The sequence below is a fragment of the Vespa velutina genome, chromosome 7 (assembly GCF_912470025.1).
Source record: "Vespa velutina chromosome 7, iVesVel2.1, whole genome shotgun sequence".
Lineage (NCBI taxonomy): Eukaryota > Metazoa > Arthropoda > Insecta > Hymenoptera > Vespidae > Vespa > Vespa velutina.
This window is the reverse complement of record NC_062194.1, coordinates 3,279,336-3,291,171: the sequence shown is the minus strand read 5'-3', so window position 1 is coordinate 3,291,171 and position 11,836 is coordinate 3,279,336.

Here is an 11,836-nt window from a genome sequence, read left to right as displayed (position 1 = left end):
CATTTAATAAATTCAACAGGTGACACCAATTTCCTCGGGTTGACTCTTCGAAAGAGGATTTCCAATTAAAATTGCTCTTTTCCTCTGACTTAAAATATTTTCGACCGTAATAGAACGAAAAAGGATAGTCAGAGAGAGAGAGAAAGAGAGAGAGAGAGAGAGAGAGAGAGAGAGAGAGAGAGGGAGAGAGAGAGAGAGAGAGAGACAGGCAAACAGATAGACAGAAAGACCAAAGTGAATATCTTTCATTGAATATTCGACTTTGAAACGACTGGATTAATAAAACTTGCCTAAAATTCAATGCTCGCTCGAAAATGTCAATTACTATTATACTATTGAGAGAGAGTACGTAAAATGTCACGCGTGTCACTAATAATTTTCTTCAATAAAGGAAAACATAAGAGAAATACGATGATCCGTCATCCAAATTGAATGACGTTAAGAGGTCAAAGAAAAGAAAGAAAGAAAGAAAGAAGGAAAGAAAGAAAAAGGGAGGAAAAAGGAGAAAAGAAATTAGAGAGAAAATCACGAATTTCAGGATGCATATGCGATTAATTAAAATTTGACCGATCACCTGCCGTGATATATCATTGGATTGTTGAAACGATTTTTGGTTTTACTTCTTTTTTATTTTTTTTCTCCCTTTCTTCCTTCGTTTTTCCTTATTTTTTTATATTCCCCTTCCTTTCTTCATATCGATTATATTTTTCATCTTTCAATTCTCGACATTTCTCGTCAATCTTTCCACTTATTCATTCGCATCTCTCTCTCTCTCTCTCTCTCTCTCTCTCTCTATCTATCTATCTATCTATCTATCTCTCTCTATTTATCTCTTATACAACATCGTCCAGTCATTTTCTCATTGGCTCGTGTTACCGCACCTGCGTTGTCGAATGATTTAATGGATCCGTTTCGCACCGTGAGTTTGCCTCGCTCGATCTCGAATGAAGCAGTGTCAACGATGCTGATGTAAATCGTCGATGACGATCAACGATGATCAACGAACGAACAGACGAACGTTTCATGTCACGTCGATGGCGATTTTAGTCTCGAGTGTTCCAATTATTCGCGAATTTATTCATTATCCATTTATGATATCGACTTTATCAAATTTTTTCTAATTCGAATTAATTTTAAATTACGGTCTAATTTTCGTTAAAATCATTATCCAATCCGACGGCCTTTCTTATATATTAATTATACTTTTAATCCTTATTATTATTATTATTATTATTATTATTATTAGATAGAGAATACATTTCTTATGTTTTAATCAAATTATATTAAATAGAATCGGTTTGGACGTTGGATTTATCGATAAAACGACATGAGAAAATTAAATGTATAATTAATATCTATGAGAAAACAAATGATATGATTTATCGGACTTTTGTTCGATCGAAGGATCGAACGTATTAATTTTTTTTTATTAAGAAAAAAATGAGAACGAAAAGAAAAAAAGAAACAAATTAATATTTGAAATAAGAAACAAATGAGAGGACGCAAGGATACAATAATTAATAGATGTAATATTTAATGACCAAACTTTTTAGAAACGAAAGGACCTATTAAACGAATTCGATTTACGATATTATCGAATAAACGACATCAATTAATAAAAATTAAGAATAAACTCATTAGATTATTTTCTCGACAAAGAGAGAGAGAGAGAGAGAGAGAGAGAGAGAGAGAAAGAAATTGAAAAAAATAAAAAGAGATAACGGAGATGAATAGATGAACGCGATATGACAATTACTATCTATTACATACGTATTACATACTTATTACATACTTTTCAACTTGTTTCAGAAATATATAATTATCTTATTCTTTTTTTCTTCGAATCCTTTTTAATGTAGTTTTCAGGAAAAATAATAAAAAAAAAAAAAAAAAAAAAAAAGAGAAAAGGAAGGAGAAAAAAAAAGAAAAAAAAAAAAAAAAGCAAAAAAAGGAAAGAAAGAAAAAGAATTAAAAGGAAAAAGAAATGAAAAGAAAAGATGAAATCCTTCCTTCCTTCTTTTTCCTTCGCTTTTACTTCGTCTTCTTCTTCTTCTTCTTCTTCTTCTTCTTCTTCTTCTTCTTCTTCTTCTTTTTTTTTCATTCAATGAAACGAATTAATTAACGCAAAAATATACATCTCTATGTTCTTTATTTATTACTCCTACTCGTAAGAGTGCTTCCCTCTTGATTTGTTTCTTTTTTCTCCCCCTTTTCTTTCTTCTTTCTCCTTTTTTTTTTTCGTTCTTTTTTTTTTTTTCTTTTAATATTTTTTTCAAAGTGGATATTAAAAACTAAGAAACGAGGGACTATGAATAGCGTCTGGAAATAAAATAAGTTCTTGTATTTTCAAACGAGATAATTTTCTTTCTTTTTCTTCTTTTCTTTTTTTGTTTTTTCTTTCTTCTTCTTCTTCTTCTTCTTCTTCTATTCCTTTTGCCTCGAATACTTTTGATCTAAAAACGCGTGAAAAGAAAAAAAAAAAAAAAAAAAAAGAAAAAGAAAAAAAAAAAAGAAACATACAATTAAAAAGAAAGAAGAACAACGTGGACGTTATCCCTTGTAAATATACGATTTTAATAACACGTTATATACTTTTAACATTTCTATTTAAAATGCGTTTGTATAATTTTTATTTTTCTTTCTTTAGTTTTTTTCTCGTTTCTTTTTTTTTTTTTTTTTTTTATAACTACAACCTCATAAAAACGGATCTCCTTTCATGGCCTAAATAATAGTAATCTCTCTCTCTCTCTCTCTCTCTCTCTCTCTCTCTCTCTCTCTCTCTCTCTCTCTCTCTCTCTCTCTGTCTCGTTACATCGTATTTTACGATTAATAGATACTTTTTTTTTTAGATAACTTCGAGATAATTCGCACGATCATCGATCGTAAGAGTTCGAAAATCGGTTTCTTTTTTATTTATTTATTCTTTTTTTTTTTCTTTCTTTTTTTACAAAGAACATAAAAGCAAAAGTGATGTTCAGTTAATCGTATATTGAAAAGGTTACAATCTTTCGAGAATTCGCTATATTTTACTCGAATAAGATAGAGAGATAAGATACAGAGAGAAAATGAATGTGTGTGCGTGTACGAGAATGAGAGAGAGAGAGAGAGAGAGAGAGAGAGAGAGAGAGAGAAAGAGCTTTATCGCAATTTACAGGTACTATAAAAGCCTATTACATTTTTTTCTTCGTTGAAAATTGAAATTATCCTGTGCTTTCCTAAGGAGAATGAACATAAATTTCTTACGCTCCTTCGTTTCGCGTAATTCGCCATTCCGTTTATCCCTTCTAGCTCGTAGATTATCCCAAGAAAATATCCAGAAAATCAGGACGATGTATATATATATATATATCTCCATTATATACCTCACTTTCGAAAAATCCCTCTTACCTATATATATATATATATATATGTATATATATATATATATATATAGGGAGGTACCTACAAGAAAAAAAAAAAGAGAGAAAAAAAAGAATTTCGAATCGTTTTCTCATCGCAAATCTGCTTGTGACCGACAGATACGTAATAAAAAAGGGAAAAAAAAAAAAAAAAAAAAAAAAAAAAAAGAACGAAATACACACCGAACAAGATATTCAATTTTGTCTCTTTTCTAAGGAGGAAAGAAGGAAAAAAAAAAAAGAGAGAAAAGAAAAAATACATACACGAATGATAGATTAAAAAATTAATAAATAAAAGTCTTATTGTACGTCTCATTCGTCGAATCGATTTTAATAATGAAACGAATGATCGTACCTACGCAGATTTAACTTTAAATATTGAAAATATCACAATATCAATTCGAAAAAAATATTCAATTAGGAATAATATATTATAGCGTAGGGAATAATATCGAAGGATAATAAATTTTATTCGAAATTGTTTTAAGAATGACTCTCGTTTATTTAAAGAAAAGAAAGAAATGAATAAGAAAAGAGAAGAAAAGTGAGACACGTATATACATATACATATATGAATATATATAGATAGATATATAAAAGCATATACAAACACACATTTATATATATATATATATATATGTGTGTGTGTGTGTGTGTGTGTGTGTATGTGAGTATATATATATAATTTTTTTTTAACCTTGTTAATACAAGATAAGTTGAAAGAGAGAGAGAGAGAGAGAGAGAGAGAGAGAGAGAGAGAGAGAGAGAGAGGGAGAGAGAAGGAAAAGAAAAAAAAATGAAGAAGGAAAAAGAATTATTGAAGATACATTAATCGAGCGATTTAACGCGTGTTATCTCGAAAGAATTTTCGATCACGTACGATCGAAAGAAAAAGAAAATGAAAGAATAAGAAGAAGCCTCAGCTGCGCTAGCAATCATTGTTTTTACGAGAACTAGAAGAATTTCTCTGTAGGTGAAACGTTCTCCGGGTGCTTCGGGTGCTTCGACGTGCATTAAAAAAAAAAAAAAAAAAAAGAGAGAAAGAAAAAAAAGAAAAAAAAGAAAAAACCGGAAAATTAAAAAAAAAAAAAAGAAACAAAGAAGAAGAAGAAGAAGAAGGAAAAAAAATGAAGAGAATAGTCTATACATAAAATTCTATATCTACGAATAATATATGTATATATACATACATACATACATACATACATACATATATATATATATAATATATGATATATTAATATTATATGATAGCGTTATTTCCATTATATTATATTTTTCAATATTTTTCAATGTGCTAAACGTACATACATTAACGATTTGTACGTATCTATATGTAATCTGTGATGTGCTTTATACGACGTTAGTGCCGATAATACGATAATGAAAAAGAAAAAAGAAAAAAGAAAAAAAAAACAAAAAAACAAAAAAGGAAAAAATAAGACGATAACTCTGACAACTTTGGCCCTGTTCGTTCTGTCATCCAATTTTTAAAAGATCAACGAATTTTCTTCTATCCGATAGACTTTCTCGACGTTTCGCGTTTAATTAATTGTCTTTCCTTAGTTATAAACAAAAAAAAGAAAAAAAAGAAAAAGAAGAAGAAAAATAAATGAAAAAGATATCAAAAATACGATAAGACTTTTGGATATACTAATTTGAACGGATTTGATTCTTCTTTGAAAAAAAAAAAAAAGAAAAAAAAAAAAAAAAAGAAAGAAAAAAAAAAAAAAAAGAAAAAATAAATGACGAATAAATAAATAAATAAATAAAAAAAAATTCGTATGAGTTTTCTTTCTTTTTCGAGAGAGAGAGATAGAGAGAGAAAGAGAGAGAGAGAGAGAAAAGAAGAAAAGAAAATTAAATAAAAGAAAATAGAAATAAAATTCGGGCAAAACGACGAAACGTTCGTTCACAGAGTTCGTTTCTTGAAACAAAAAAAAAAAGGGATTTAAATCGAACGAATGTATATATATATATATATATATATATATATATATATATATATATGTGTGTGTAAATAATCTCGTTATATCGGCACCGTAATAAATAGAAAAATTTTAGAGAGCTACCGGACAATCATCGTAATACGTAGTTTCTCTCATCCTATCCGTTTATTCTTTATTATTAGATAAAATCAATTTTCCGAGATATACATATACGATATAGTAGAGAAATTTCACTATTTTGATCTCTGCTTGAACACAAATTCGAAACGATTAATTAATTAATTGATAATCTATTTGCTCACGCGTCAGACGATATATATATTAAGGTCTGTGGACGAGTTCGATATGATAGCACTGAATATTTCCCTTCCGATATATCGGTGTACCGATATTTCCGTTTCCAAGTAAATTTGTAATTATCGACGAGGGAGGAAGGGGTGAGGGGGGGGAGGGGAGGGGGAAAGATCAGATCGATTCATTAGTCTTTACAATTAATACGATCGTATTCGTATCGTGCGACCTTATATTTTTCTATCTTTTCTTTTCTTCTTTTTTTCTTTTTTTTTTTTTTTTTTTTATTTACTCCTCATTTTATTTCATTTTATTGTCTTTTTTTGTTCTTTTCTTCTTTTCTTTTTTACTTCTTCTTCTCCTCATCTACACCAATTTCCCTCATAGAGATTTGCGAAAAGGAAAAAAGAAAAAAGAAAAAAGAAAAAGAAAAAGAAAAAGAAAAAGAAAAGAAAAGAAATCATGTCCGAGCGATGAACAAACGCTCCCACGTTTTACGCCATTATTTATATACTCGCGCGTCACGCCGTCTACGCACATACGTGGACATAATTAGCACCTCATAATACAATGATATAAAGGTACTGATGTACCTGTTCGATTAAACGTTCCATAACTAACGAATAGATTAACATATATAAGAGTATTGTCCTAATGATAAAAAAAAAAGAAAAAAAAAAAAAAAAAGACAAAAAAAAAAATTGCGATCTTCCTGAAGATCTTGAATAGTAGATTGCGTCAATTGCTTGATAATGATCATCCATTCACCCTTGTCCTATCCTCATCAAAATTCTCATCAAAAATCCCTTTAAATATAAATTACATTAACAGACATTATGGAAGAGATTGATACGTACGGATAGATCGTTGATAAATTAATTTCATAATCAATCAAATTATATCTATCTTCTCTCTATTAAATATCTATCACAAAGTGTTATATAATACGAACGAGCTTGCAAATTTTATTCTAATTTGATTCTCTTTATTCTCTTTTCTTTGTTTCTTTTCCCTTTTTCGTTTTTTTTTTCTTTTTCTAAAACCAAGCATACCAATTACATACGAATAATTACTTTACGTTTGAATCCTTCTCTCAATCATAACAATCACCTTCCACACTAGCCCCAAGTATGATTGATACTATAAAAAAAAAAAAAAAAAAAAAAAAAAAAAAAAAAAAAAAAAAAAAAAAAAGAAAGATTAATATTTAAACGAATTACAAAGCGTGCTTTCTTGAAATATATCAACAAAAAACTATTTGATCGATCATGATATGATGCCATAACTCCATATCCTTGCATCGTCCAAATAAAAAAAAAAAAAAAATCAGATTCCTAAGAGTAATGATAATGGGTAATAAAAGCGATACGATAGATAGTGTTCCTCACGACTCCTTCTGTACGAAGTCAATGTAGATTTATAGGTACATATCTATATATATATATATATATACATACATACATATATATAGAGACACAAACACATACACATAAATATATACAATATATCTTTAATATATCGATATCGAATCTGTAATAAAATTTATAGATATATATATATATATATATATATATATATATATATATATATATATATATCAACTACAAAACTTGTTTACATTAAATGCCGTCTATTTCTGAAGATATGTTATTATAATATATTAGAGAGGGAGAGAGAGAGAGAGAGAGAGGGAGAGAAAGTGAAAAATAAAAGACAGAGAAAAATACTATCACTATATCACTAAATCATTATGAATGTAACATTGAAAGAAGAATAAAGGGAGTTAATAATAAATAAACAAAAAAAGAAAAAAAAGAAAAAAAAACAAAAAAAAAAAACAAAAAAGTAAAAGATAAAGAAAGAAAGAAAAGAAACAGTGACGAATGGCCAACATTATGTTATAATTGTGCGCATTATGCCTACGTATATATGATGTCTTTTAAATATAAAAAAAAAGTCATAAAAAATAAATATTAAAAGCTTCGAATAACAGATACCACGATACACACACATACATACACATACACACACACACATATGTGCGCGCTCGCGCATTAATTATATGGCGAAAAAGGGTAAAAATCTTTTTCTATTCGAAATTGTTATCATTTGAAAATAAATCGAGATATTATCAAGTTACGTACATATATATATATATATATATATATATATAAATATTTAAAAAAAATATCCTACGTATTTCAATACGATAGAAATAAAATCTTATATTATTCTTACGATGACGATCCCAAGCCATCATCCCCAAGTTCATCCTCCATCTCATCCTCAGCCTTGAATGAAACTTTAACAACAATAACAACAACAACAATAACAACGAGATTCAGAAATATGCTTATTAAACCTCGTTATCATTATACATTTCCTATAGAAAATAATACTGAAGAGAATCCCTTCCTTACAATAGTAATATTAATAACAATAAAATCAACAACAACAACAACAACAATTATAATAATAATTATAATAACAATAATAATAATAAGGTCTCTTTGTGTTGCTCTCATACACCGTAAATGTCTCAAAGGTGCCGGACATTTTTACACCTGAGTAAACATACTCATAAAAATAAAAATAATAATAATAATAATAATAATAATAATAATAATAATAATAATAATAATAATAATAATAATAATAATGATCAGATTTTATTCGGTGGGTCAACGAAGAGAAAGAAGGAGGGGGGGGGGGAGAAAGGAAAGAGAAAAATAGAGAAAAGTGTAAGAAATAAATTCGTCGTGAAATGAAATCTTTTTTTTTTTTTCTATGGGGGAGGAAAGAAGAAGGAGGGGCTGACATGAACGTTTATCGTGACGAACTTACTTATCGTGAGACGTGTATTAGAGCTGAAAGATAAAAAAAAAAAAAAAAAAAAAAGAAAAAAAAAAGAAAAAGAAAAAGAAAAAAAAAGAGAAAAAGAAAAATAAATGAGATATACGTACATGCATGCATACATGCATGCATATATGCATCCATGCACTCATGCATACATGCATACATATGCGGAAAAGTAAACGCTTATGAGGTATGTGAAAAAATAGACGATGAACGGTTTGAATAGGTTGTTGACCGTGACTACTTAAGAAGCAACTACTTAAGATAGAAACAAATGTATTGCCCCCTTTAATTAGAATAAAACAACCCTTAGTAAATGCATAAATATATTGTACATAAAAATTTACACGATCCATATAATAGCAAGTACATAAATCCTGGGACTTATCATAATCTGTTCAATATATATATATATGTGTGTGTGTGTGTATGTGTGTGTGTGTGTGTATGTACACAGACACGTAATAAAATATCTCAATATAAATCATTCTCGTTCGTCGAATAATAAAGGAGTTTCTCTTTCGATCATTTTTTTTTTCTTTTTCTTTTTTTTTTTCTTTTCTTTTCTTTTTTTTTTTAACATCGCGTGCAAAAACTTTTTTACATTTATGTCCGATCTAATATTTTCATTTATTACGCGATCGGACAAAAGTTTATTTAATACTTTTCTTTCCTTTTTTTATTCCTTTTTTTTTTTTTCTCTTCTACTTTACACACTCATTATTGCTCGACAGGATAAAATTTCGAAATCTCTTTTCACGTAGAAAATTATTTTCTATTCGTTTATTGTATCAACATACATGCACACACACACACACACACACACACGAACGGACGGACGCATACAAACACAATAGAGATTTTATTAAAAGAGAAAAAATATCGTTGAACAAATCAAGCAAGGAATTTAATTAACTATTATGATTCGATGATAAAAACTGGATGATAAAACGAAGCTTGGAAAATTTAACGAAAGCGAGAAACAGTTGTGCATTTTTTTTTCTCTCCCTTTTCCTCTCATTAACTCCTTGTTTTCCCTCTCTCTCTCTCTCTCTCTCTCTCTCTCTCTCTCTCTCTCGTTTTATTTTTTATTTCTTCTTCTTTTTTCTAGTTTATTTTCCCTGCCCTCCCCCCCCCCCCATTATTTTTTAGTACAAATGACGAAGTTTCCTTCGGAAAGCAGCGATTTTTTTTTCTTCTTTTCTTTTACTAGACAAGCTTCTCATTGTTATGAATTTTTGAATACACCTAAAATAGTTTGGTCGTCAAATGCTCATACGTATGTATGTATATGTTTATGTATATATATATATATATATATATATATATATACATATATATACTTATATGCATACGCTTTGGCATGGAATCTGTTTCATTCGAACAGGAAAACAAAGTTCTCCTAAGTTTATTCGGCATTCCAATTTCTAACTCCAATTCATACATCAAGCTCGTTTCCAACCTAAAAGTTTAATCGTACCGGACGTACACATGTATGTATCTACATATGTGTATACGGTATCATCGTTTTTTAATCAACTCGACGAATCAAAACTTTCTTTCAAAAATTCACACACGCACACACACACACACATATGCACACACATGCACACACACATACATGCAAACACACGCACGCACTCATATATATATATATATATACATTAAAAAAAAAAGGAAAAGAAATAATATATTATAAGGGAGAAAGAAAAGAAGAAAGAAAAAAAAAAAAAGATATAAAGAAACATGTGTTCGTAATAGGATTATTAAAGGAAAAAAAATTGAAAGGAATACACGAGATTCTTAAGTATGGACGATTTCCCGTGAGAAAAATAATACGTGAAAGATAGATAAATGGGGATCGTTGTAAGAAAATACTATCATATCGCGCCATGGGACATATTTGTGTCGTGTTTTATAATTTTCCTTTCTTTTACTTTTTTCTTTCTTTTTTTTTTTTCTCCATACAACACATCACCGAAGTTACGGAGTAACTTGCTTCTTCTTCATTTTTCATGACAAATAATACATGCTTTTACGAAGCTGATATACATTACAAAGTGAAAATATTCCTATGGATAATATAATATATACATATAAATACACACATACATACATATATATATATATATGTATTCTTTAATAATATATTTATAATGATTAGGAAAATTCTTTTCGATACAATTTTCATTGATTTTCCTCGAATAAATTTTAACGTAATAAAGATCCAAGATAATTATATTTACATTAGGAAAGGATATATTGTGCATTAGAAGTAAATGTTATGAATGAAAAATATCAAAGTGAGTTCGTGCAGTTTGTGAGGTTTGAATTAATATTTAGTATCACGTGAATCGTAAATCTGTTCAATTCTCATGAATCTACACGGATAAACACGCAGGAGAACACCTGCTATTATTTGTTATCTTGAAATCTCATTTGGTACTAAGTAAATAGTATTAGATCAAATGAAAAGAAAGGGAAACAAAATTGAGAACAAATATATCTATATATACGTATATATATATATATATATATATATATATATATATATATATATATATATATATAAACGTATATATTCATTTTTACGAACTAAACAAATAGAACATCTATAATACATACATATCATCTAAATGAAAAAATCCCTCATTAAAAAAAATCGTCTTTCGAAGGAAGTCAATTTACTCGTTACTATTACTATTATTATTACTATTACCATTACTATTATTATTATTATTATTATTATGATTATTATTATTATTATTATTGTTATCGTTGTTGTTATCATTATTATTATTATTATTATTATTATTATTGTTGTTGTTGTTGTTGTTGTTGTTGTCGTTGTTGTTGTTGTTGTTGTTGTTGTTAGGAAAGTAAGAAAAAAAAAAAGAACAAAAAAAGAAATAAGAAAAAGAGCTCCCGATCATAGCTCCCTATTACTCTTTCCTCGGCTTGTTCAATTAAAATTATAAACAGGGTAGAAACGAGCGATCGCAAAAAAATAAAAAGATGATAAAAAACGAAGAAATAGAGAAGTAAAAAAGGAAAATGGCACGATTTTTAAAAAAAAGAAAAGGAAGAGCGAAGGAAAAATAAAAAGTAAGAAGAAGAAAAAGATAACGAATGATTAGACCGATTATTACAAAAAAAAAAAAAAAAAAAAAAGAAAAAAAAAAAAACAGAGAAAAGAAAAAAGAGTATAAAGAAAGAAAGAAACAATAGGACAAAAAGAAAAGAAAAGAAAAGAAAAGAAAACTTCTTCCAATGTATAGATTATCTTACATACATACCTAATCTACATAATAATGTGTAGATGTTACACATACATAGATACAT